The 25,068-nt window shown below is 53.1% G+C and overlaps 1 protein-coding gene and 1 long non-coding RNA gene across 4 annotated transcripts in view; one reads left to right on the top strand and one right to left on the bottom strand.

Annotated features, from left to right (window-relative positions):
• Positions 1-24,991, bottom strand: LOC111775608 (uncharacterized). Of its 3 annotated transcripts, none has more exons than XR_011422854.1 (4): positions 20,909-24,991; positions 11,152-18,916; positions 6,286-10,673; positions 1-5,255 (listed from the first exon to the last, which is right to left on the bottom strand). It is a non-coding gene; the product is annotated as an uncharacterized lncRNA (long non-coding RNA). The 3 variants fall into 3 exon arrangements; XR_002811385.2 differs by having other exon boundaries at positions 6,286-6,491; positions 7,605-10,673; positions 11,152-24,991; XR_011422853.1 differs by having other exon boundaries at positions 11,152-24,991.
• Positions 24,680-25,068, top strand: part of CACNG4 (calcium voltage-gated channel auxiliary subunit gamma 4) — a 60,561-nt gene continuing 60,172 nt past the window's right edge. Inside the window, exon 1 of the mRNA XM_070226044.1 lies at positions 24,680-24,804. The gene's annotated coding sequence lies outside the window, so the exon portion shown is untranslated. The remainder of the gene's footprint in view (positions 24,805-25,068) is intronic.

The following is a 25,068-nucleotide window of genomic DNA, read 5'->3' on the forward strand; positions in this document are numbered from 1 at the left end:
CATGAGGCTGGCCCCTCTTAGCTTTTTATTTTGAAATAATTATAGACTCACAAAAGAAGTTACAAAAATAGTACACAGAGAGGTCGCATGTCCCCTTTATCCAGCTTCCCCAAAGGGTAACATCATAAACATCGACAGTACATTATCAAAAGTAGGAGACAACACTTTTTTTTCTCTGATGATCTCTTTTTTTCTTTTACACTTTACTTTTTAAAAATTGTGGAAAAATATACATAACATAAAATTTACCATCTTAACCATTGCGAAGGGTCAGTTCAGTGGCATTCAGTACGTTCACGTTATTGTGCAGCCATCACCACCACCCATCCACAGAGCTCTTCGTCTTGTAAAGTTGAAAGTCTGTCCCCAGTGAACACTCAGTCCCCACCCCACCTCTGTTGGCAGCCACGGCTCTACTTTCTGTCTCCATGAACTTGACACAGAAGTCAAATAGTCTACCCTTCGTCCTTCTGTGACTGCGTTATTTCGCTCAGCATAACGTCTTCAGGGTTCATCCACGTTGTAGTGTGTGTCAGAGTTTTCTTCCTTTTTAAAGCTGACTAGCATTCCATTGTGTGGATGTACCACCTTTTGGTTATCCATTCATCCATTGACGGACACCTGGGCCGATTCCACCTTTTACCTCCTGTGACTAACGCTGCTATGCACATGGGTAAACAATACTTCGTTAAGACCCTGCTTTCAGTTCTCTCGGGTATATTCCCAGAAGTGAAATTGCTGGCTCATATGGTAATTCTATGCTTAATTTTTTTTGGGAACCGCCGTACTGTTTTCCACAGTGGCGGCACCATTGTACCTTCTTAGCAGCAGTGCACAAAGGTGACAATTTCTCCACATCCCCACCAGCACTTGCCATTTTCTGTTTCCTGGACGGTAGCCATCCTAGTGGGTGTGAGGTGGTATCTCACTGTGACTTCTACAGTTTTGTACAGACCAGCCATTCCTGGTGCATTGTTGAGTGGCCCCAGGGAAAACACAGGACTGAAGATGTCCCTGAGGGGCGTGGGGTTTGGCCACCAGCTGTGACCTTGTGCTCACAGGTCCCTGTGAGGCTCAACTCCTGGCAAGGACATTGGAGGGGTGGTGTGAGGGCACCACTGAGGACGACAAAACAATCCACAGGGACCGAGCAGGACTCTGTGGTAGACAGGGTTCATGTTCTTAAGGGCAGCAGCCACCTCTCCTGTCCAGCTGTGGGCCCTGTGAGCAGGTGAGGGAGGGGGCCTGCGGCTCTTGGCTACTGATCTCCAGGGCACTACTTAGTTACCACCACCCTTCATTAGGAAGGGAAACCTCATTCTTGCATCACACAAGCTTACCGGGGAAATCAAGAAAGGATGGGCCTAGCAGAAGACAACTTTTTTTTTTTTCTTGCTGAGGAAGATTTGCCCTGAGCTGCTATCCATGCCAATCTTCCTCTATTTTTTAGTATGTGGGCTGCCAGCACAGCATGGCTGTTAACCGAATGGTGTAGGTCCACATCCAGGAACCAAACCACGGCTGACGAAGTGGAACACTCTGAACTTAACCACTAGGCCCAAGGCAACATTTTATTAAATCTTCTCTCTCTCCTTGCCACCTATTGATTCTACTTCCTAAGTATCTCACAAAGCCACCCATTCCTCTCCATTTTCTTCTCACCGCCTTAGTCCAAGCCACCTGTGTGTCATCTGGCTTACACGACAGCCTCCTGATGGAGCCTCCACGCCTCCAGCCTCACCTCTGCCGATCCCAGCTCCACACGGTACCCAGAGTGAGTTCCCCAAGGTGGGAGTGAACCCTAGTATTCCTTTGCTTAAATGATGTAATTGCTCCCATTGCTCTCGGCATAACGTTTGAACCCCTCTGTCCTCCCACAACCTGGCCAGCCTTCCAGCTCCCTCTCTCCCAGCACCTAGAACACGTGGGTATCAATGAACTGCTGAATTAAAGGTCTTTGCCCTCAGCCTCTTGAACTCCAGTTTTAGCCATTCTGATCTTTGCTCTGCTTGTCAGGGGACCCATGCTCTGTCTGGATTGTCCCCTCCCCACCCCACCTATCTCTTCCTGCTAAACCACACGGATCTCCCCACACATCAGCTTAAACCTCCCCTCCGGGAAGAGGCCTTCCCCACGGCTCGGTCCGCTGGCTGCCTGCCGTGTGGCACTGTGATGCTCCCGCCCGGCCTGTCACTGCGTGTTTAATGCCTGTCTGCTCTGCTCAGCGCTCGCGGAGGTGAGGCCTGCCCTGCGCATCATCACGCACCCTGTCATCTCCTCCTAAATATCTGCGGGGTGGGTGACGGTGTGCGGAGACAACCAGAAAGCCCCTCCCCACTCCAGAGAAGAGAGCAGAAACCCCTGACACGGCTCCCACTCTCGGGAAGCAGGGAACCAGCCACGTGCAGACACGCATCGAAACTTAGAAAACGAGGCCATGTCCCCTGATGCAAAATCCTAGGGTTCCTTCTTCACGAGGGGCAAGATGAGAGCCCGGCTGACAGAGTGACATGGGCACCGGCTGCCCCAGAATGATCGCGGCGGGCCGGTGAGGGGCTTGCCTCTCCGGGAACCGGGAAGGAGGCTCCGCCCACGCCGCTGGACCGGGAGGCCTTGCAAGAAGCCGAAGCTCATCTCTCCCCTCCTGGAGCTGAAGGAGAGGGGAACTTCCGGCATTTGGGTGAGGCCCGCCCGGCTGGCATTTTCGGGTTACCGAAAGGGAGCAAGAAGGGTGGCTCCTCCCTCCCGGGGTGGGGAGGCTGCGAGAGGCCAGGCTGAGGTCTTGGAAGCGGGCTACCTGGGAAGAAGTGGGTAGTGAGGCGAGAGCCAGCAGGAGCCTCGCCAAGGCCTCCATGGGGGTTGGAGGAGGCCCTGCTCTTGTGTAGGACCCGGCAAGCGCCTCCTCCATGCACCTGCTCCGTGGGACCTGCCCACGGCACACCCTGCAGAGCCCAGGCATGATGCAGGCCCCCAGAGGGAAAGGTCACCTTCTGGGAGCTCTGTGGGGCCCGACCCTATGGGGCCCCGGGCCTGGCCCCTCTGGGGATGGGTAGGCTCTCCCGACCATGGTGACAGGAGACGCCCGTGGGCCTGTAGAAGACTCCTGAATTGCCCAGTTGCTCACCTTGCTTTCAAAAACAGCCCTCAAAACAGAAAACTGGGGACCCCACCAGACCCAGAGAAACCAGGAAGGAAAGGAGGGTGGGAGGGAAGACCCCCACGCGAGTCTGGTACCAACCTGTTGACCACAGATCCAATGAAGACCTGGTCCGACCTGTGCAGGACCCAGGAGCCCCGGGGGGGCCAGTCTTCGTGCAGCTGTTTGTCCCGGGGCAAACCAGGACAGGAAGAGAGCCCATCAGGGGACAGCCTGGGCTCTGGAACCAAATCGCCTGGACTCAGGCACTCGCCCTACCACTTTGGTGCTGTGGGACTTGGGAAAGTTGCCCAGCACTTTTGTGCTCTGGTCTCCTATCTCCAAAACGGGAAGCCATCCTGGGATTGGGCTGTGGGGTTGTCGGGGACGCTTAGCAGAACGGCTGACTCACAGAAAGCACTCAGCGCTCCTGCCATTATGTGTCCACTCTCCAGACTTCAATTTACTCTTAGGCCTCAATTTGTTCAGCTATAGGATAAAAGGGTTGGATCAAATGGTCTCGGAGCTGCCCTCCAGCTCTGGAATTAGTAACCCTGCCCGCCTCAGTTAAGTTATTTTGGTTGCATGCAGCAGACTTGCAAGTCTGGCTGAGCTCTGCAGAAAGGGATTTATAGGATGGAGGGGGGCGGGGTGCTCACAGAGCTGGAGGATAGGGTCAAGAACCAGACAGGGGTCCGAGAGCAGGGCAGCAGACCCCACTGAACACCTTTGCCAGGGAACCAGCACCAGGAGGGGTCCACGTCATTACATCAACCTCTGGAGACCCCCGCTCCTTGGCCAGCAGAAGGCAGGACACCTGGATGGACAGGACTGCCAGGCTGCACCCAGGGGAGACCAGGTCCTCAGGGGGAGATGGGGTGGGGTGGCCAGCAGAAAGGGGAACAAATGCCACAGGGCAAAACCAGCTGACGCCCACCCCCCCTGGGTGATGTGACAGGTCTAGAAGCGCTGACTTCTGGTTCTACCAAAAATGACGAACAGGCCCAGGAGCCCTAGGCCTGGTGCCCTCGAGAGCTTTGAGATGCCATCTTCTCCATTGTCATCTCCGTGGGGTGGATTTTCCCTCATCTCCAAAATATCTGCCTTGGAGGATCACGCTCGCCGGGCGTTCCTTGAAGGCCAAGGCCAGCAGTGACAGTGTCCAGCACACACCGAGTCCTTCACGGAAGCCAGCTGACTGGGGATGTTCAAGGAATACCCCTGCCAACGAAATGCCCAGACTGATAAAGGGAGGCGGCAGCGTCTTGCTACAAGGGAGAGAAGCGTATGCAGGGAGCAGAGACGAGCTCTCCCTCAGGTACTCCTGTTCCCACTTCTGAGTCAAGGTGCTGAGCTCTGGTGATTTACTCACTTATCTGATCCTCACCGTCCTCCCCTGTAAAATGCAGATAATTATCATGCCTGCTTCATCGGGGCTGTTATGAGGTTTGATGAGTTGAAAATTCATTCCACAAATATTTGTTGAGACCTAATTTGTGTCGGTCACCGTTGTGGGTGCTGATACATCAGCGGTTAAAATAGACAGAGATGCCTGCCCTCCTGAAGCTCACATTCTAGTGAGCTAGCGCCACAAGGTAGGTGCTCTAATTGTTACTAAAATGTGAGTGACTTTCACCTCTACAAGCAGCAGCAGCAGCCTGGTTGGCTGGCAGCTCCAGGCCACCTCTGTTGGGATGAGTTCATTAGGTCTGCTCACAAGGATCCCACTTCTCCTCTTTCTGGGCACACGTGACTTACTTTGGCCAGTGCAGCATGAGCAGAAGTGACCGGTGTCCTGGGCAGAAACTTTAAGAGCTAGTGCACAGCTTTCCGTGTTTCCTTCCCACAGCTGTGGGACTCCCGGATGCGTGTGACCAGATGGTGACTGAGAGGAACAGAGCCTCAAGTGGACTTTTTGAGTGTCCTCCACGATGGCATTTCAAGTGGGCAAGTAGGGTGAGTGAGAAGTACACTCGTGTGGTATTAAATCACTGAGATTTGGTGCTGCTTGTGATTACAGCATAGCCGACCATGTGCTGATGGATAAAAATGACATCCCACACGTCAGCCTTGTCAGAGGTCTCCATTGTCTCATCTTTGTAGCGGTGTCTTAGCAGCTCTGCAGGAAGCACAAACGTAGGTCACCGAGCGGATGCAGGTGTAGGAACTCTGCCCTGCTTCCTCACTCTGCCGATCAAGGCCCACTGGACAATTGCCACATCTGGAATCTGCTCTGTGTGTCAACGGTGATTATGGCCCCATAGCACCGGCTCCAGGCAAATGACTGCAGGCCCCAGCACAGCCTGGAGGCAGCCGGGCCTGCATCCCGGATCCCCTGCACCCAGCCTACAGATGTTTCCACCTGTGGATTCCTTCCATCCAGGCCTGTCATCCCTGTCACCCCGGGAATGCCCCCCCCTTCCCTGTCCTCTGACCCAGCACCCGTCTGCTGCCCTCTCTTTCCATCTGTTTGTTGGGGTCTCCTGTGACTTATTTCTGGAAATTAACTCTCTGACACACCCCAGCCTCTTCAAAGACAGATGTCTCAGTTGGGGCCAACCAGGAACATGGAAACCATTCTGCATATTTAAAACAGAGAGAATTTAGCCCAGGGAATTGGTTATCCGGGAGGCAGAAGAGCTGAGAAGCCAATGTGCAATAGTAAGGGGACCCAGAGATCAGCAACAACAGGAAGCTGCCTTCCCTGCTAGGCTGGAGAGACAAAGAGAGGAGGGCTGGGGCTCAGCCAGGGGAGCCTGGAACATCGCAGGCAGGAGGCAGGCCTGCAGGAGATGCAGCCCCTGGAGTCAGAGAGGGAGGGAGAGAAATACTCCCACTTCTCCCTTCGTCTCACCCTCCAAGCTCCTCCAGTGCCTCCCATTGGTGGAACGAGCTGGGAGCAGGGAGACACAGCTGGACAGAGCAGGGGAAGGGCAAGGAGTGGATGTGAGGCAAACAGGCCCCAGACCAGTGCACCAGGCTCCCTCCATCCAGCACCTACTTCCCCATAACTCTCATAACTCTCTCGGGTAGAGGCTGCTTTTTCTCCCACATCCCAGGGCATGGGGATATGCCGCCTTTTCCTCTTAACTTTTCCATCTTGGTTAGTGATACTGCTGACTCAATACCTATTCCCAACCCTTCCTTACCTGCTTCCACTATTGGTGCTAGAAAAGTTAAAATCTCACTTTCCCAGCCTCCGTGCAGCTAGGGATGGCCATTGATCTATTAGCAGAAGCTTCTGGAAAAGTTTTTTTTCCCTCTTGATTAAAGGGAACAGACATGGTTGCAGTCACCTCTTTCCATTTCTTCTTGCCTGGAATGCCATGAAAATGTCTGGAGCTGCAGCAGCCATCTTGCAACCATGAGATAAAAAAGACAATACAGTGAAGACGGGGGAGCAGAAAAAAAGATCCTAGGTCTTTAAGGACACTAGTGAGATGTTAAACCAGGCCTAGATAGCTCACCTCCAGACTTCTCACATGTGAGATAATTAAATGCCTTTATTGCTTAAGTCACTGTTAGGTTTCTACCCCTTGCTTCCAAAAGCATTCCTAAAACATCACCCATCCAGCATCCAAAGCCAGGATCCCTGGAGGAAAACTCACTCCCCGCTTCCTCACCCTCCACGTCTCATAAGTCACCAAGTCCTGGAGACTTTATCTCCTTGGTGTCTCACCTCCCCCTCTCCTCGCCGTGCTCATCGCCCACATCATGGTTTATGTTCTCATGCTCCCCGTCTCCCTCTCCAAAACCTCACCCCACCGCAGCCAGAAGGAGCTTTCTAAAATGCATACATTGCACACTCGACAGTCTCTCTTTTTGGCTTAAAAACCCGTACAGGCTCCCCATTGCCTTCAGAATAAAACCTAAACTGCTTAGCGAGGCAGACACAGCCCTCATGACTTGGCTCACCAAACCTCAGCCATTCCTCTCCTTGAACCTCTGCTAACAGTCCCATAAAGTCACCATCCCAGTTCACACCACGAGCCTTTGCAGACTCTGTTCCCTTGCCCAGCGCAGAGGCGATCCCAGATTCCGGGGGGTCCTTGCACCCTCCTCTCTACCTGCTTCTCCCACTGCTTGCACCACGCTCTATGCTTCTTCTGTTGACTTGCTTTTTCCTTCCTCCCTTACCAGAAAGTCGGTTCCTTGACAACAGGGCCGCTTGCGTTATTCATCTCCGTATCCCCGGCGCCTGCCACGCTGCAGGGACTTGATAAATGTGTGTGGAGTAAGAGTGAATGAATGAGGCCGTGCACTGAGGAGCCTGTGAAGTCAGCTGGGGGGAGGAGCTGGCTTTTTGTATTTTGCAGGAAGGAGAGAACAGCAAGGACCTAAGTCTTTGAAAACCTGCAAATAACCTGGCTCCCTGGAACTTTGCCCAGCCCGCTCTGGGGAGAACACCTTGCCCACGTGCAGACGTAGCCAAGCCCTTTCTCCTGAAATAAACTTTGTCTCAAGCCACCTGCCACGGGGGAACCATCTTGAAGTGTGCTTTTCCCAAAGATGTGCCCGCTTATCTTGGAAGCTGGAGGAAAGGTGGCTGCGATTTCAGATTCATCTCCGAAATTCCTTTGAGGCGTCCCGTTCTCGTCTTTCTTCTCAGAGGGGAAGAGCAGCTTGTGGAGCTCCGAGATTGACACACCTGTCTCGGGAGGGAAAAGAAGAGTGACGGGGTGAAAGTCGGGCACCCTCTTAATGACACAAAGCACCATTTGTCCTGCTGTTGAATAAAGGATAATTGTGTGGATTACACAGCATCTCGGTGCCAGAGCCTCCCAGGTCATAAAAAGAGGCATAACAAAGAATTACAGGCCCTGTAAAATGAATATTGGAATCAATTAGTTCCTTTCAGATGAGAGCTGCTTCTACAACGTTCATTATCTGAACCCCGCTGTGTGTGTGGGGTGTAGAGGGAAACCTGTTTTCTTACAAATGGCCATCGTCACCCTCTAAAGAGCCTCCCACGCAGCTCTTTGCTTTCTCCCGTGTTCGTGCCTTCCCCTGAGGAGAAGGGGAAGACAACAGATCAAAGGCGCGCTTATTACCTTTGGCGACAGTCCCTGCCACTCCAGTGCCACCTCCGTGTATGCATTTGGAGCACTGGAGTGAAGTCCCGCTCAGCTGCAGCCGAAGAGTCAATGCAATTTTGGGTTTCATTCAGGAAACAGCAGTTCCTTAGCTGATGTATTAAATCAATTAGATGCCAGGGGCGGCCAAGGCCACACCAGCTTCCCGAGCGCCCGTCACAGGGACCATGAATCACACGAGTGTCAGGATGCTGTTGCTCACTCAATTCCGAGTTACGTGTCCTGACAGCCCAAGACAGGGCAGGAAAATAAACATGGTGAGCGTGTCCTGGGGACCAGAGGGAATCAGGAAGGGGTCTGGAAGGTAAACAGCTGCTTTTCCTCTTCTGCTTCCTTCTTAGTTTAAAGGAAATCTCTGTCTGAGAAAAACTCCCAATGCCACCTCCATAGCAGCCCAAATCTCCCCATCCCTCCATCCACACTGCCCCAGCCTAGTCTAAGCCAGCACTTTCTCTGGCTGCCCTCAGCGTCCCCTTTCGGGAGCCCTCTGCTTTTTGCTCTGTGCTGACACTAGCTTCATCTCTCTGAAGGGAGGTTTGTTCACGTCGCTCAGTCTCTTGCTTCTAAATTCTTTCAATGATGTCCCACGGATTTCAAAAAAAGATGCAACATCCTTTGTGACCCAACTCTTGACTCTGTGCGGGTCTCGGCTCTCTCCTCTCCCACCAGCCTGCACCCACTGAGCGCTTAGCAGTTCCCCAAATGCTCCTTCCTCCCTCCCTTCCTGCAGCAGACCTGGGCACCCAGCCTGGAAGGCTCTTCTATGCTCTTCTCATCATTTTGGGAGTTTGTGGAAGTGTCCCGTGCCTACCCACACCTCCACCTGGACCCTTCCGTGGAACCCCTCGGCCCCTGCCTCGGTCTGTCCCAGCAGTGGTTTGTAGAATTTGTCGTCACCTGTTTGCTTGTCTGTCTCCCCTCCTAGGCTGCGAGCTTCCTGAAGGCAGACTCGCACCTTTGACTTCTATCTTTAGCTCAGCGCCCAGCAAATAGCAAATGCTTAGTGGGGCTTCCGGTGCAGGAAAAATTGCATCTTCTGGGCCTAGTGCTAGAGGGTGCAGTTGAGCAATGTACGAGCCAGCTGGAGATAGGAAAGGAAGATTGGGGGAAAGAGAGGGGCCCTGGGATGAGGGCCTGTCCTTTCATCTGCACTTTGCCATTCAATTTGGCAACCACGCGATGGTGTGGGAAGCGGGTCTGGTTGGGAGAGGACCCAGCTCTGAAGGTGGCTGGGAAAGGCTGCTTCTCAAAGTGGCCACACTGTATGCCAGAAATCTCCCCTCTCGATTAGAGCAACCCAACCCCAGGACAGGTCTAATGAGGACCCTCGGGGACTGTGGGGTAGAGGGGGGACAGTGGCTGGGGGCACAGAGGGGAGAGATTGGCTTGACAGGCCAGAGACCTGGGTTTGGATCCCGACTCTGCCACTCACTACATGGGAAACTGCTTAACCCTTTGAGCCTCAAGCTTCTCACGTTAAATGGGAACCGCGCCCCCTCGTGGGGTCGTCAAGGGGACTCAAAGAGATGGCGTTCACAGAGCATGTACTATATGGTACCTGGGCGCATGGTGGGTTTTAAATCAAATGGCTTGTCATCCTGATGGCCAGGAACCCAAACGACAAGACAGGATCCAGTTAGTAGAGCTAGAGAGGGCAATGGGGGCTCGCTCGTAAGGACTGGAGCTGAAGTGGGGGTCCCTGAGCCCAGTGGCGGGAGGAGTGACCTTGGGTTTCTCCTCAAAGCCCGCCTGCAGTTCCCATGGCTTAGGCTGAGTTCAGGACTCAGCTGAGCATCCAGACTTGACCTTGACCTTCCAGAGCCCAGATTCTGGTCCTCCACTGACCTCCCACTTGCCAAGCCAGCCCTTTCTGCTGCCACTCAAATCCAGACAGGACTCTAGAGCCATCCTGAGAGCTGGGCCCACGCTGGCAGGCAGCACCAGGGCCCCAGACCTGCCATTCCTTTCCCATCTGCAGGCCACCCAGGCCTCAGCCCACCATGGAAGGGCTCTCAGGCCAGGGCAGACCCCGGCTCGGGGCCTCTGCCTGGCAGAGCCAGCTGCAGCCTGGCGTGGCCTGAGGCAGCCCCTCAGCTCCACACGGATGGCTTTTCCAGCAGGTTCGTGAAATTAATTAAATGCCTCTCTTCCTTCTGGCTCGTAATCCATCACAGCGTTCATCCCTGCTCTTTCTATATTAGAAAATAATGGCAATTACGCCTGAAATAATCCATTTTTACAGTTTACATTTAATTTATGAAGGGATGGCAGGCCCAGTGCTCCGCCTGTGACCACAGCTTCATTTTCCATTTGCCTTTTTTCCCTCTGTGTCTTTGCTGGTCGGGATGAAGAAAGTGCTTAGAGGTGAGGGAGCAGGGCTGGTCTGCGGAGTTCTGACGACTTCTTTGAAGCAGGTCAAGCAATACCCAGGGATCCAGACTCAGCTGGGAAGGGGATCAAGGGGGTGAGTACCAGGGAAGGAGGGCCCCCATGAGAAAGGCCTTGCTCTCTCCCAAGAAGAGTGACCCTTTTCAGCTCGGTGCCCCAATAAGCTTTCATTTTGATCCCCTTGGTCTGTTTTTGACATGCTCTGCTTCTGCCTGATTTCTCTGGTCAAGTTGATCAAAACATGTCAGTCTCCTGCTCACAGCCCTTCGGAGGCTCCCCTGCAGCTCTCCAGATGAAATTCAAGCTGCTCAGCTTGGTTCACCAGGCTGTCTATAGCGCTGCTTCTCCCAGCACCCATTCCCAGCCCCCTCCTCCCCTGTGGGTTCATCTGCCCCCTCGTCCTGGATGTCTTTCCACAGGCTCTCTTTCACAGCCAGACCTTCAAGTCCACCCCTCAACAGTTGGCTGTGGGAAGGCTTCCCTGAGCACAGCCCTCCGCCCCTCCCACAGCCCCCAGAGCACCCCACCACTTACCTCTCGGGGCCTCACCTGCCGATTCTCCCGGCTGCCTCCGCTCTGGACTGTGAGCCTGCTGAGAGTGGGAATTGTCCTTCGTTTGACTCTGTGCCCCAGGACCTGGCGGGGGGCCTGGCACTTAGTGGGTGTAGCAGGGTCCTAGGGCTGCTGTAACCAATTACCGCAAATGTAGTGCCTTAAAACAATTTATTATCTTACAGTTGTGTAACTCAAAAGTCCAGAATGGGTCTCCCCGGATGAAAATCAAGGTGCCGGCACGGCTGTGTTCTTCCTGGAGGCTCCACGGGAGAATGCGTTTCCTTGCCCCTCCAGCTTCTAGAGGCCACCTGTATGCCGTGGCTTGTGCTCCTTCCTCCATCTTCAAAGCTGACTATGGGGGCTCAAGTTCTTCTCGCATCTCATCCCTCTGACCTCCTCTTCTGCCTCCCCCTTCCACTTGTAGGAACCCCCTTGTGCTTCTATTGGGCCCACCCAGATAATCCAGGATAATCTCCCTATTTTAAAGTCAACTGATTAGCAACTTTAATTCCATCAGCAATCTTAATTCCCCTTTATCATATAACATAATATATTCACAGGTTCCAAGGGTTAGGACGCGCACATCTTTGTGAAGCCATCATCCTGCCTCCCACAGGAGGGACTCAATACAAGCATGTTGAACAAAGATGAATGAGTGAGATGACCTACAAACTTCATGGACCACCAGCCACCAAGAGCCTTTAATACGAACATTCTTTGCACCCTTTTGCCATTACCAAACCCCCAAAATGTGCTTCTTTAGATTCACGTGCTCAACAGACAATCTGCTCAGAGAAAACCAGCCGAGGCTGGGCTGCTCACTCACCCGGACCACCACATATCAAAAACAGGGTGAGGCGGCGGTGCCTGCACCACCCTCCCCCAGCCCTGCGGCTGGCACCCCACTGCTGCCCTTCTCCCCCGTAAGTGGGTTGTCATTCCCCAGGAACCCCAAACACGCCATCGAGAATCACCTCTGAGAGTTCACTCCCCCTCTGATACCTTTGGTGAACTCTCCTGGCACAAGTGGGTGGATTCCACTCTCGAAAACCACATATGGATAAAAATACAAATTTACAATGACAGTCTTTTAGAAGTTGATTGCTCATTGCTGAGGGACCCAGCACAGGGTCTCTTTAAAGAGCAAGCTTCCGGGAGCATTTTAATACAGGAGCTGGTGTACCACTTTGAGAGGGACAGGACGCATTGCCTGGCGGGCGTCGAACATTCCGCTGCCCGTGGGAGAGAGCCAGGAAGGCGATGGAAATGATGAATTAGGCCGGGGAAGGGAGCCCATTGCCCAAACGAGGCAAGCTTGCAAAATCATTTTATCCCAGTAACGTGAGATATTTCACAATATTGTCCCATGATTCTATTTGGACAGCTCCTTATCTCAAGCTTAGAGCAGAGTTAGCTGACTTCCCCCCCCTCCATGTTTTCCTTCTGGGGGAGGACTAGGAGTGGTTGCTACAGCAACCAATTTATCTCTGCAAGTGCATTTTAACTTTCATTAGGTGTTCCGTTTGACAGGAAGCTTTTCCTTCTGGGGGTCTGACTTTCACAAGCGGGCTCTTTCCTAAACACCACCTACTCCTCTTCTGCCCTAAGGGTTATGCACAGGTTTACTCCACAGGGTGGAAAACCAAACTTTAAAACCAAGGCTTTGGGAGGAGAGAGAAGAACAAAGTAATTGCATTTCCAAGCCTGCCATCTTGCGATAATAAACTTGTAGGATCCCGGGAATTTGCCAGGTGAGCGTGGGTTCTTCTTTACTTCTCCCCTCCCCCAGATGGCTCAGGGAAGCTATTCATTTCTCTTCTCATTCAACAAATATTTATTGAGCATTTCTATATGCTAGGCCCTCCAGTAGGTGGTGAAGAGTCAGAATTGTAAAAACAGAGATGGCCGATGCCCTCCTGGGGTTTGCCATGGATGGAAAAGACGGACATTAAAGATATCGACCCTCGAATCACTACATAACTGTGGGGATAAGAGCTGAGAGGAAAGATGCCTGAGAAAGAAGAAAGAGGCACTCGACTCAGACTGGGCGGTCTGGAAAGCCCTCTCTGAGAAGGTGACGTTTCAGTTGAGACCCATGCGTAGAAGGAAGAACTTTCTAGATGGAAAGTAAGCCATGTGATAGCCTTGAGCCGGAAAAGAGCTTTGCGAGTCTGAGGAAGAAAGGTGGCCCATGTGGCCAGCTTCTGGAGGAAGAGGAAGCCTGAGCATGACTGGTGAGCTGCAGGCGGGGGCCAGATCCCAGGGGCAGGCCAGGATCGGGCATCTGCCTGTGATTCTCAGAGCTCAGAACGCTGGGACGTGGTTTCCGGCAGAGGAGTGAAGTAATTGACATTCGAGCAGCTCTCTCCGGCGGCCGAGGGGACATCGGGGGCAAATGCGAAGGAGGGAGATAAATTCAGTCATCCAGAGCAGAGACGATGGTGACCTGGTCAGGAGGAAGCAGCAAGCCAGGAGGAAGTGGGCTGTGGATGTGCAGTGGAGGGGAGACTGGCAGAGGTTGGTGGTGGATTGTCTGCAGAAGTGAGTGTGAAAGGCGACTCGCAGGCTTGTATGGCCTATATGGTGATGCTGTACTAAGATGGAAGAGCTGGAGAAGGAGCAGGTTGAGAAGGAGAAACTGGCTCCGTGGTACCCACATTCTCCTGAGAACCCTCACCACACAATTCCCTGTTTGAGTCTCCTTCTCTAGAGCTCCATGAGGCCCAGGGTCACCCCTACGCGATTCACTGCTATCTTCTGAGCGGTGAAGCCCAGGCCTCGTATCTGTGGGCCCTCACTTGTCCATTGTATTAGTTTCCTAGGACTGCCATAACAAATTATCACTAACGGGATGGCTTCAAACAACACAAATTAATTTTTTTACATTCTGGAGGCTAGAAGTCTGAAATCAACAGGATTGGTTCCTTCTAGAAGCTCTAAGGGAGAATCTATTCCAAGCTTCTCCCCTAACTCCCAGTGGCTGCCGGAAATCCTTGGCATCCTTGACTTGTAGCTGTGTCCCTCCATTCTCTGCCTGTGTCTGCACGGGGCCTTCTCCTCTGTGCGCCTTCTCCCATTCTCTTGTAAGGACACTTGCCCTTGGACCCAGGGCCTGCCCTAATCCAGGATGATCTCAGCTCGAGATCCTTGATTACATCTGCAGAGATCCTTTTTCCAAATAAGGTCACATTCACAAATGACTTTCCAGTGTTAGCACGTGGCCATATCGTTTTTGGGGCCACAAGTCAACTCACTTCATCTGTCAACTGAGTAAATGAACGAATGAATCACATTTACTCTTCATAACCACTCGTCAAAGATGATGTGACCTGCCCAAGGCGAGCCAGTGTTAAGAACCTGATGAGCACTGTTGGTGGACTGGAGAACCAAGTGTAACGCAAACACTGTCAGAAAGCAAACCCTTCGCTTTTCAACCAGCCTTCGTTTCAGGCTGTTTGTATTTACGTCAGTCTCTCTAAGTCGGTTATTTAGAAATGTGTCCAGAACGCAGCATTTCAGGTGGAACTGACTCACAGTCAATACACCGGAGAGAACCTGAGTCATAGTCAAAGGCCGACCTCACATTCCAGAGGTGAACATCGATCCAGCCTCGCGGTTGAAGCTGCTCCTGCGCCTTTTCCTGCCAAGACGGAGACAGAAACATGAGCGCCATCTCTGAGCAGGGGATCTCCACCTCCTTCTGGAAGCAGTTAATATTCCCAACATCTGTGCTTCGAGGAGGACGCAGGTTGTGATGGTTAATTCTATGTCACAGCTTGACTGGGCTAAGGAGTGCCCAGCTGCTGGCAAAAGGTTCTTTCTGGAGGTGTCTGTGAGAGTGTTTCTGGAAGAGATTAGCATTTGAGTCAGTAGACTGAGTAAAGATTGTCCTCCCCAATGTGGGTGGGCACCATCCAGTCTGCTGAGGGCCCCACTAGAATGAAAAGGTGGAGGAAGGGCCGGTTCTCTCTCTCTTCTTGAGCGGGGATGTCCATCTTCTCCTGGCCTCGGACGTGAGAGCTCCTGGTTCTTGTGCCTTTGGACTCAGACTGAATTATACCACCATCCTGCCTGGGTCTCCATCTTGCAGATGGCACATCATGGCACCTCTCAGTCTCCATAATTTTGTAAGCCAATTCCCACAGTAAATCTCCTCTTATATTTCTATGTACGTATATCCTTTTGGTTCTGTTTCTCTGGAGAACCCTGACACACAGGTCAACAAGAAATGCTTCTCTGAATGTCTTAGTCAGGGTCCCTGCGACCTCCCATCCCATGCTTAGGGACAGACGTCTCATCACACACACCATGATTCATGGGCAGCCTCCTCTCTACACTGCAACCTGTGCAGCAGGGCCCCTTCTGTTCTGACGGCACCAGCTATGGAAACTAAAGGATGTCCGCTGCTAAGGAGGGGGAGGGTTGTCTATGTGGCCCCCTCTCCAGGCAGAGAGGCCTCAGAGCAGAGGGGCCCTTCTGCAGGGTATACGGGGCCTTCAAAGTTCTCAGAACATGTCTGCCTTTCCAAGTTAACCAGAGGCACCAACACTTAGATTTAAGAACCCAACTTCTTCCTACCCAAGAAAGCCCTACCCAGGGTTTTGTCTTCTAGAGACCTTGCCCCAGTCCAGTTGCTGCCCTTGCTGACCATCACCTCCTCCAGCATGAAGAGTCTGTCTGCCGTGATCCAAGACAGGCAGGAACCAGGCCCCTGAGTCAGGCAAGTGACCTTGCACGAAGGCCACGGGAAGGCATGTGTGCCCAAAGGCCAGGCACTCATGGAGCTGGGAGCAGCAGCTTCTGTTTCCAGGGATGCACAGAGCTAGTGGGGTCGGAACTGGGACTGTCAAGGGTGGGATCAAGGCGCTCTCTTGAAGTGCTGAGTTTCTTTGCTAACCAGACCAGAGAAAGGTCCCCTTTCAATGGGGAGGCCCAGAACTCCTGCCTGCATTGTCCAGCCTTAAAGCGTCCTGTCTCCCCACAGCCAAGACCCTCGGGAAGTGGGCGTCCCATCCCCCTCCCGCCTTCCTGCCTGGAGTGTGTCACTCTCTTTTCGTTGTGTGGGCACCAGAGCTACCTTGTTAGCTCCTTAGTCCCCAGGGCCTCTTTACTGTTCTCCCAGGGGGTCCCCTAAAAGCCACTTTAGCCTGTGCTCCACTTGTAATAAAGTCCCAAGGCAATTGAGTTTAAAGACACAATTATGCATTATGGATAAAGGGCAGCTCTGCATCTGCGCATGCTCCACGGCTTCCATGAGCGGCTTGGGCAGGTCTGTCCTCTCCGCTGAGCCACAGGGCCAAGCCTAGGGGCCCCTCGGTGCCAGCAGCCCCGAACAGAACTGAGTACAGGGCTCCTGGCTGCTTTCGCTGGGACTGCACGACAAATGGGTGAATGTTAACGACCTGCTTCCCCATCTGTGAGCAGCAATCACTGAGATGCTCTCAAACGCTGGGAATTTGGGGGTAGCTCTTTTTTTTCTTTTCCTTTTGCCTTTTTTCAAATATTTATAAAGAGATTTTCCATTTATCCTGACACATCTTCTCCATCGTGGGTGTCAGCTGGGAGGGCTCAGACAACAAACTCCAGAAGGTATTTTCCCCAAAGCAGCATCTGGCTCCATTGGCAAGTGCAGCGGGCGGCTTGCTGGGAATTGGCTGAGGCAGAGGGAGGAGGAGCCACGGGCGGGCAGCCGCGCAGCCCTCACCCCGGGGGCTTGGCTCTGGGATGCCCCAATGGATGGGGACCGGGCATCCCAAGAGCGGGATGCAGCCACCACTTGACATCCCATAGCCCCAAGCCCCCATGTGAGCCAGGCACAGGGCCCTCTTGAGGGTCCCCTGTCTGCCTCTCGTCCTTCAAGCCCTCTGGTCTGATGCCAAAGCTCCCTGACTCTCCCAGGTAAACCACCTGGGTGCTGACCAGCTCCCCAGGGCAGATTCCAGTTACCAGGGGGACAGGGTGCTGGAGGAGAAGGTGCTGGCTTGGTCCCTGTGTCCCCAAGCTCTCCCATCCCAGGAGGCCTTCTGGAAGCAGAGCGAGATCCCTCCCTTGATCTCCCTGCTGGGCATGTCCCACCTGCTGGCTGGGAAGGCAGACAAACAGCAGGACAGCATGACCCATGCTGGGGGCAGAGGTAGTCAGCTGAGTGGCAGGGTCAGAGGTGGCAATGAGAGCCTCGTAGAATCTTCCAGATCTCACCAGCGTAACAGCTGCCCTCACCTGAGGGCACAGCCAGCCTAGCTGATGCCAGGAGCCCCCAGCCCACCATTAGCCCACCTGTTGGTTACCACAGAGACTGAGCCAGGCTGTATATGCTGGTGACGAATTCAGTTGAAAACCAAACACTTTCCAGAACTTGAGTCCAAAGGCATCATGGCCTAGTGCCCTGAAGCTTTCCTGGGCCGTACGTGAGGAATCCCCAGGCCCCACTCCAGAGTGGTCAGAATCTCCAGGGGTGGGATATACAATTCTAAAGTTCCCCTAGGCCATTGTCAGGGGTATCCAGGGTTGAAAACTATTGAGCTATGGAAAGAATATGTCCCCTGGAGTCAGCCAGTCCTAAACTGGAATCCTAGCTCTTCAATTCACTAGACTGGACCTTGAATAAGTTACTTGCCCTCTTGAACCCTCAGTTTCATCATCTATAAAATGGAGATAACAACATCTTTCTTGTTAGACAGTGCCCAGCACAAGTAACTGTTCAATAAATTAGAGCTGCTGTTAGCCATATTCCATCACAAACCCACCTTTGCAGAACAAGAGATGGTTGAAGGTGGCCACGCAGAGGAGCCCAAAACAAGGCAGCGGGTTGGAGCTCAGTGGTCGGGGCTGGGAGCAGCAGCACCTGGTTCCAGGATGCACAGAACCGGGACCTCCAGAGCTGCCTCAGGGCCTCTCCTCGGGGTAGAAGCTGTGAGAGGGCAATGTGGTCCCCGGGCAGGTGCCACCCCCCAGGTGAGAACACTCTACAGATACAGCACCAGCCAAAGAATAATCCTCCTTGAACTTTTAAAGATCTAAAGCATTTAAAGTATTTCCTCTAGGAAGTCAATTCATTTTCCATCCCCTGTTTATCTGGAAATGGTCTAACAGCAGATCCAGCCGAGGGCACAGCCAGATTCGAGCGCCTGAGAATTCGCTCTGCCTGATGCTGCCTTGGGCCAGGCGGATGGAGAAGGCCCTGAGGTGCACAGTCGCCGTGCCACGGAGCAGGTACGTCTGGGAAGACACGCCTGAGAAGACCCCAGTGATTCTGCAGACACATGAAGAGGACGCCAACTCCCGGGTACATTGCTCACCCCTACGATAAATATTATTTCTTATTTCACATTATGTGCATCTACAGGCGACAGGTGCTGATGTCAAACCACCTCGCCTGGTCAGCTGGGGCCACACACCTCATGCATCATCTTCAGATCTCACAGCAGCTCTACTCTGGGTGCTGCTCTGCCACGGCTGAGGAGGGATGCGGGACTTGCCTTGGCTCTGCTCCCACCCCACTGGCTGCCTCCGGCCCGGCTCTCTGGCCACGAGAAGATTTCTAAGAGAGTTTTGGCAACATACAGCGATGATTTTAATAACGTCTTTGTCATCCACAAGATCCACATTCACAGGTTCCCAGAGGACAAAGCGAACCAACAGAGAGGGCCCCACCGAGGAAAATCCAACATTTCTGGACTGGATGAGTCGATGAGCGACGTTCTAGCTGCACATAGAGGGAGCTTGAGTCTGGTGAAGCCAGTGACTGTTGGCAGATGAGGATACTGAGTACCGTAAACTTAATTGCTAGGAAATATTAATAAGCAAGAAAATAAAAGCTACCGTTTATTTAGTACATATTTAAATCAAAATTATAAGCTGGGGTTCTGGAACCCGACTGCAGAGGTTCAAAATCAGGCTCCCTCTGCCACAACCCTTAACGAGTGATTTGCCTTCTTTGTGCCTTCACTGCCTCTTTGGTAAAATGAGACCAACAATAGCACCTGTCTCAACGAGTTTGGGGAAAACCAAACAAGTGATACACGGTAAAGCATTTAGAACGGAGCCTGGTGATGGTGAAGGGCTCAGCAGACATCAGCTACTAGCATTGTTGTGCCGATGCGTTGCCTGAGCTTCTTGAATTTGCAAAACAACCCCACGAGGCAGGTGCTTGGTTCCCCATTTTACCAGGGCCCAGAGAGGTGCAGTCACTAGTCCAAAGCCACACAGCTGCAAACGGCAGAGCAGGACTAGAAACCTGGGTCAACCTGAATCTAATGACCTTCCCTTTCCACCTTACGAAAAGGCCTTGGAAAGAAAAGCAGTGAAGACTCAGTGGCTCTTCAATAACAAGGCAAACGGGAATATAATAGAGGAGGCAGAGCGCGGATATTCAATTGATATCCACAATTCAGAAAGACATCTGCAGGGCAAAGCAAGCCCTCCCACCCAGGAGCAAGCACAGCTCCAAGAGGGCCGCCAGGAGCCTTGGCCCCTTCCCCCGGCAGGCAGCCAGCAGCCGAGAGCCATGGGAAGCAGGAGATGAAAAGGGAGGTGCGGTTCAGAAGGCGAATCTGGCTATATCCTCCTGGAACCAAACCTTTCATTCGGCAGCCGGGCACTTTGCAGCAAAGTTCCGCATGGAAGGCTGCCTTTTCTTCGAGCTCCTGCACCAGGCTGTTATATTTTAGGAATTAAAAGCTCTGCTTTGGTCAAAGCGCAAGTGATACCCGTTAGTTGCAGAATGAGCCATCATTGACCATCTTCCCCACCCCCATTTTCAGACGTTTCCGCCTCCTGGGCCGCCGGTTTCTTCCTTGGAGTGTGATCTCAACCCTCTGAGGGGCGGCTCGGTTTCAGAGGCCGGCTGTGGACAAAGGAGCCTCTCGGCCTGTTTGTCCTGTCGAGTGTTTTAAAAAGGATGTTCTCAGAATAACCGCCTAACTATCCAGCGTGCTGGGCCGGAAGCTTTGGCCAAGGCAGGCCGTTAATATCAATGTGCTCATCACTGGGGCTGGTTCTGGAACAGATTCTAGCAGGGGAGACGGCCCAGCACGGCGACCGAGCGCAGCCCCTAATGGGATCTCGTTTGAAAACATGCAGGTCTGGAACAAGCCCACACGGACTTCACTCCCAGTTCACTGTTTTGTTTGCTGTTTAACACTGACAGCAGGGCGCTGCGTTTTCCTCCTACGACAATGAACAGAAAACGCCCAGGAGAGGGGGCCAGCCGGAGGCCAGAGCTGTCTCAAAGATGCTACCAGGCCGGGAATCAAGGGCTGGCCCTCTGGCCTCCACTCTGGCCAGAACCAAGACAGGAGCTGTGAGTGGGAGCCAGGAGGGAGAGGAGAAGGGTGGGCTCCTAAGGCCAGTGGCTTCCAGCGCCTGCCATCAGCCCAGCTCACTCCTACTTTCCCAGGAAAGGTGGAGCCTGCTCTACCCTCCTGGGCTGCAGGGGACAACCCTTTCCTGACCTCTCCCCTTTGCCACCCCTGCCGCTCCCCACCCCCACCCCCCACTCTGACAGTCATTTGAACCTGATCTCATCTGGATGCACACATGAAGAAGGAGCCGGGAAGGAAGCAGATGTCAGCAGAGGGCCTTTGAACCTTCGTACCCTCTGGGGCATGGGGTGCAGGGTAGTAGCTGACAGGGCCTGGCTGTGCTCCAGGCAGAGCTGGGTTCAAATCCCAGCTCGGTCATTTATTCTGTTTAGCTGCAGGTTCATCTTCTACAAAATGGGTGTAAAGGCACCCACCTCATACAACTGTTGTCATGATGAAGTGAAAGGATGCTCACAGAATGACTGGCAGGCAGAGGGCACTCATTAGATGCTGCTTCCCTTCCCTCCGCACTGCCAGGGGCTGGCCTGGCATGGAGACAGTGAGGGTGCCACCGCTCTATTGTGGCAGAGCTGAAAAGGAACGCTGCATATCCAGCCCCGATCACCTTGAATGGGATAGAAGTGATAAGCAAATGAAATGGAATAAACTTGAATACGTAAAGCCAAGTAGCATTTTCTGCACTCTCCCTCAAAGGAACCTACTGAAATATTGAAGGAAAAGAAAAAAGTCATTCTTACAGTGTGCATGATCTGATGGAGGGGAGGCTGTCGGTGTCAGGATCTGGAGGCATTCTTCCTGGATTCCGAGGAGCTTGCAGATAAGCCTCCACACTGAGCCAAGCCCCGGAACCTTCTAAGACTCATCCCCAACCCTTTGCTATAGAAACTCAAAATCATTCTTTATGTCTATTCACCCGAGATATCTCCCAGGCTCCCCAAATCCCCCTATTAAAGCCTTCTGAAATCAGCAGAACCATCTGCTTGGGGCATGGAAATGAGATATTACAAAAAGTTGCCACACAGAGGTCATTATTTCCAGAGGACAAAGAGAGGAAAACAAAGCTTTTAATAAAGGCTTTGGGAGCCGCCGCAGAAAGCAACCGTGTTCCCCTAGCCGGTGGAGGGCCTCTCCCTTCCTTCTCCCTGCGGCTGCAAATGCAACCTCCCCAGCAGCTTTGACATGCATGTTACGCAGCATGAGCAGCCTGATATGGTATTCCTCTCCCACAGCCAGCACCCGGCTGCTTCAACCTGGAGTTGGGGTTGGGTGGGTTCTGAGTTCATTAAAGCTCTGTCTTCACAGCCAAAGTAAAGTGAAGAATTGTGGTAATTACCCAAATGAGCTGGTGAGGGGGAAAGAAACCACTTTGGAGGACTGGTCTACACACGTCCACATTCTCAGCTTTCCAGAAGGCAATGGTATGTATGATGACTTGTCCCCTCTGCCTATAGTAAAACTTATACCGAGTGGCTCCTGGGGGGAAGATGCCAAGCATCCAGCCTCTCCAGAACAAGACCAATCCAGAGCCTCCTCCTGAGCAAGCAAAGGACGTCTCCCTCCCTCAGCTCTGGAAATGTCACATGGGAGAAACTCCAGGGACCTCAGGCAGCAGTTAAATACTGCCATTTAGAGTTCTCTAATCCAGCTGAGCAGAAATTTCCAGATTTAAATTGTGCTCACCCAGGCATGATGAATGGTCTCAGACAGTCTTGAGTTTGCTCCAGCTCCCTTCTCTGGCGGTCAAGTCCTTATTTGACTCCACAGTCTACACCCTCACAATCTCAGGACTACGCACGGTCGTCAGTTGGGTGTCCACAGACAGAAAGGCACACCGCTAGCCCCCACTGGGGTCCCTGTGCCTGAATTAACAGGTAAGAATAACACCACAGTCAAGCGGTACTTGAGAAGGGCAAAGAGGCCATTTAGTGTCCTTGAAAAACTCTGACCTTGAAGTCATCCGGATCTGAGCTGGGATCTTCCAGGTGTGAGACCCGAGCGAGTTACTCGACTTCTCTGCATCTCGGATTCCCCAGGTGTTGTAAGGGGGGATGATGGTGAGAATTACCAGAAAATGTAACATACAACCCCTAGACAGCGTCCAAAAAAATGACAGAAAAGGAAGCATTTGCCTCTCCTTCCACAAAGGACTTGCAAGGGTCCCTCAAAACAACGCTGAAAGGTGGACTGGACACGTGTCTTTCTCCCGGGTGGTTGTGGTTTATCCGAGATCACCCTGCTTGTTCGTTGTGGAGCCAGCACAAGATGGCGACTGTCTTGGCTCCTAATCCAGTGCTCTCTCAACTCTCCCACACGCTCCTCTGAGAGTGGAGGAGTGGGAACTGGTCGAACAGGGCTCTGATGAATGAAGATTTCTGTTCTGTCTCCATGGGATTAATGTAAGGATCCTTGCTTGGAGGAGGGCCCCCCCCCAGCCACGTGTCATCTGCCTGACCTAAGAGGAGATGGAGGGAAGCTATTCGCTTCCCACCCCCTCACCCCTCCCTGCAGATCAGAACCATTCATCTTGCTTTCATTTCTTTCCCTCAAAGTCCCTGAAGAAGGCTGCAAGCAGGACAGGGTGGAGGGGATGTCCCCAAGTGACCCGGGAGCTGGCTCAGGATGACATTTTCACATCATGTTTCATGGAGCCCTAGACCCACAGAGGTGCTCTGGGGGCTGCAGGGGTCGTGCGGGTGGGTGGGAACAGGTCCTCTGGGCCCCCTGTTCACCCAGAGCCATGCCAGCTCTTATCTACAGGGCTGACTGACAGCAAACCGGGTTTATTTACGCCGGGCTTCTGTTTAAGATTAATTGGAAGCAAAGATTTACTCCTGAAAAAAGCAAGAAAAGCTTGAGATCCACCTTTTTCAGAGCTTCTGAGGACAGAACCCAGAATTTCTCCTTGTGAATATTAGGGACAGAGGTGGGCAGCACTGTTTGGAGCCAGAGCAAGCCTTCTCATGCCTGGTGCACACCTTCAGGCACACACTGGGCACCTGCTGTGTGCAGAACCCCGGACCAGGCGGCAGGTGGGTGAAAGGAAAATAGAGGTGATGACTCTTGCCCTTTGAGACTTTGAGGAAGCAGAACAGACACCCAAGAGGCAGGAGGAGGGGCCCACAAGTGCTGATTAATGCAGCCAGTCTGGTCCTTGGGCTATATTATCCTGGAATTTTTTCCTCTTCTTTTTGTATGCTCTATTTCCCCCAATCAGACTATAATTTTCCAGGGGGCAAGAAATACCTCTCACTCAGCAAATATTTCCTAAGCACTTGTACACGTCAGCTATGGGAAAGGCTCACAGTCTTGTGAGAGAGCCAGCAGTAACTCCAGCACGGGGTAATTCCTTTCCTCTGGGTAGTGGGGGCCAGGTAAGGTGCCACAAAGGAGGGGATGTTTAAGCTACATCTTGCGAGAAGAATAGCAGCTCTCCACATATCTCTTTCACTTTCCCGGGGGTCCAGTGCTGCATCACACAGCACGCCCATCAGGGAGGCCAACAACAGGAGCTTTGGGGAGGCACGAAGTGAAGGCATGCTGGACACCCAGGTGCCGGTCTCTGAGGGCCTCTTGGAAGGAAGAGTTTGGAGCTGGGTTTTGAAGGAGGAGGAGCCGGGATTGGCTGCGAGGAGAGGGAGTGTGTCCAGGTTGGGATCATGCCAGGAGCAAAGGCAATTAAGTGAAGCCAGCAGGGCTGGAGGCAGAGGCTGGTGATAAAGGGGAGGAGGTGAGGGAAAGCCAGTTAAGCTCGAGTAGAGCGAAAGGCAAAAAGAAATAAAGGTATTGAAGAGGGAGCTGGGAGAAAGAGGGAAGCAGCCGGGGGCCGGGAGGTTTGAATCTAGTACAATTGGTGTTTGGGACTCGCAGCAATAAACCATCAGAAACGTAATAATGGAGGAGAGCCCCAGTTTCAATCACAGCTTGACCATTCCTTATAAAACAGAGCCTGTGTTCCTCCCCAAGGACCTCGGGCTGACATCTCCCTTCTCCCTCAGCCCCAAAGTCTGGGTGCTCCCAGGCCCTGCGGGGCATCTGGAAGAGCTGCCGCTGGGCGCAGAGCCACCTGGGTGTGGGAGGAGGGTGGCCGGGGCCTGGCTTGGCCTGCAATGTCTCCCAGCTGTGACCCACATCTGGGGCTTCTGGAAATCTGACCTGAACACTCCCACTCCCACACTCACGCCTATACATTCATCTTCAGGAAAAGGCACGGATATGTACACGGGGAAAAGAGGGACACCGCACACACACACTCTCCACATATGGAAGAGTCCCCAGGGCCGTCTAAGAGGAGCTGAGTGTCCTGGGTTGGGTAAGTGAGCCGGCTGGAAACGCGGTTTCCCTTCAGTCCTCCTGGGGAACCCGTGCCCCGGCTTCCTTCGCTCTAATAACGTGAATGAACCCTGGGAGAGGAGGAAAGAGCGCGCGCGAGCGCGGAGAGAGGAGGGGAGAGAAAATCCTGGCTCGGGGAGAGCGAGAGAGCGGGGCGCACACCCGGTGGTGGGGGGCCGCGGCGCGAGGGGCGGCGCCGCGAGGAGCGGGGCGCGGGCCCGGAGCGCGGCGGCGCGGAGGGCGC

The sequence above is a fragment of the Equus caballus genome, chromosome 11, assembly GCF_041296265.1.
Source record: "Equus caballus isolate H_3958 breed thoroughbred chromosome 11, TB-T2T, whole genome shotgun sequence".
Taxonomy (NCBI): Eukaryota; Metazoa; Chordata; class Mammalia; order Perissodactyla; family Equidae; genus Equus; species Equus caballus.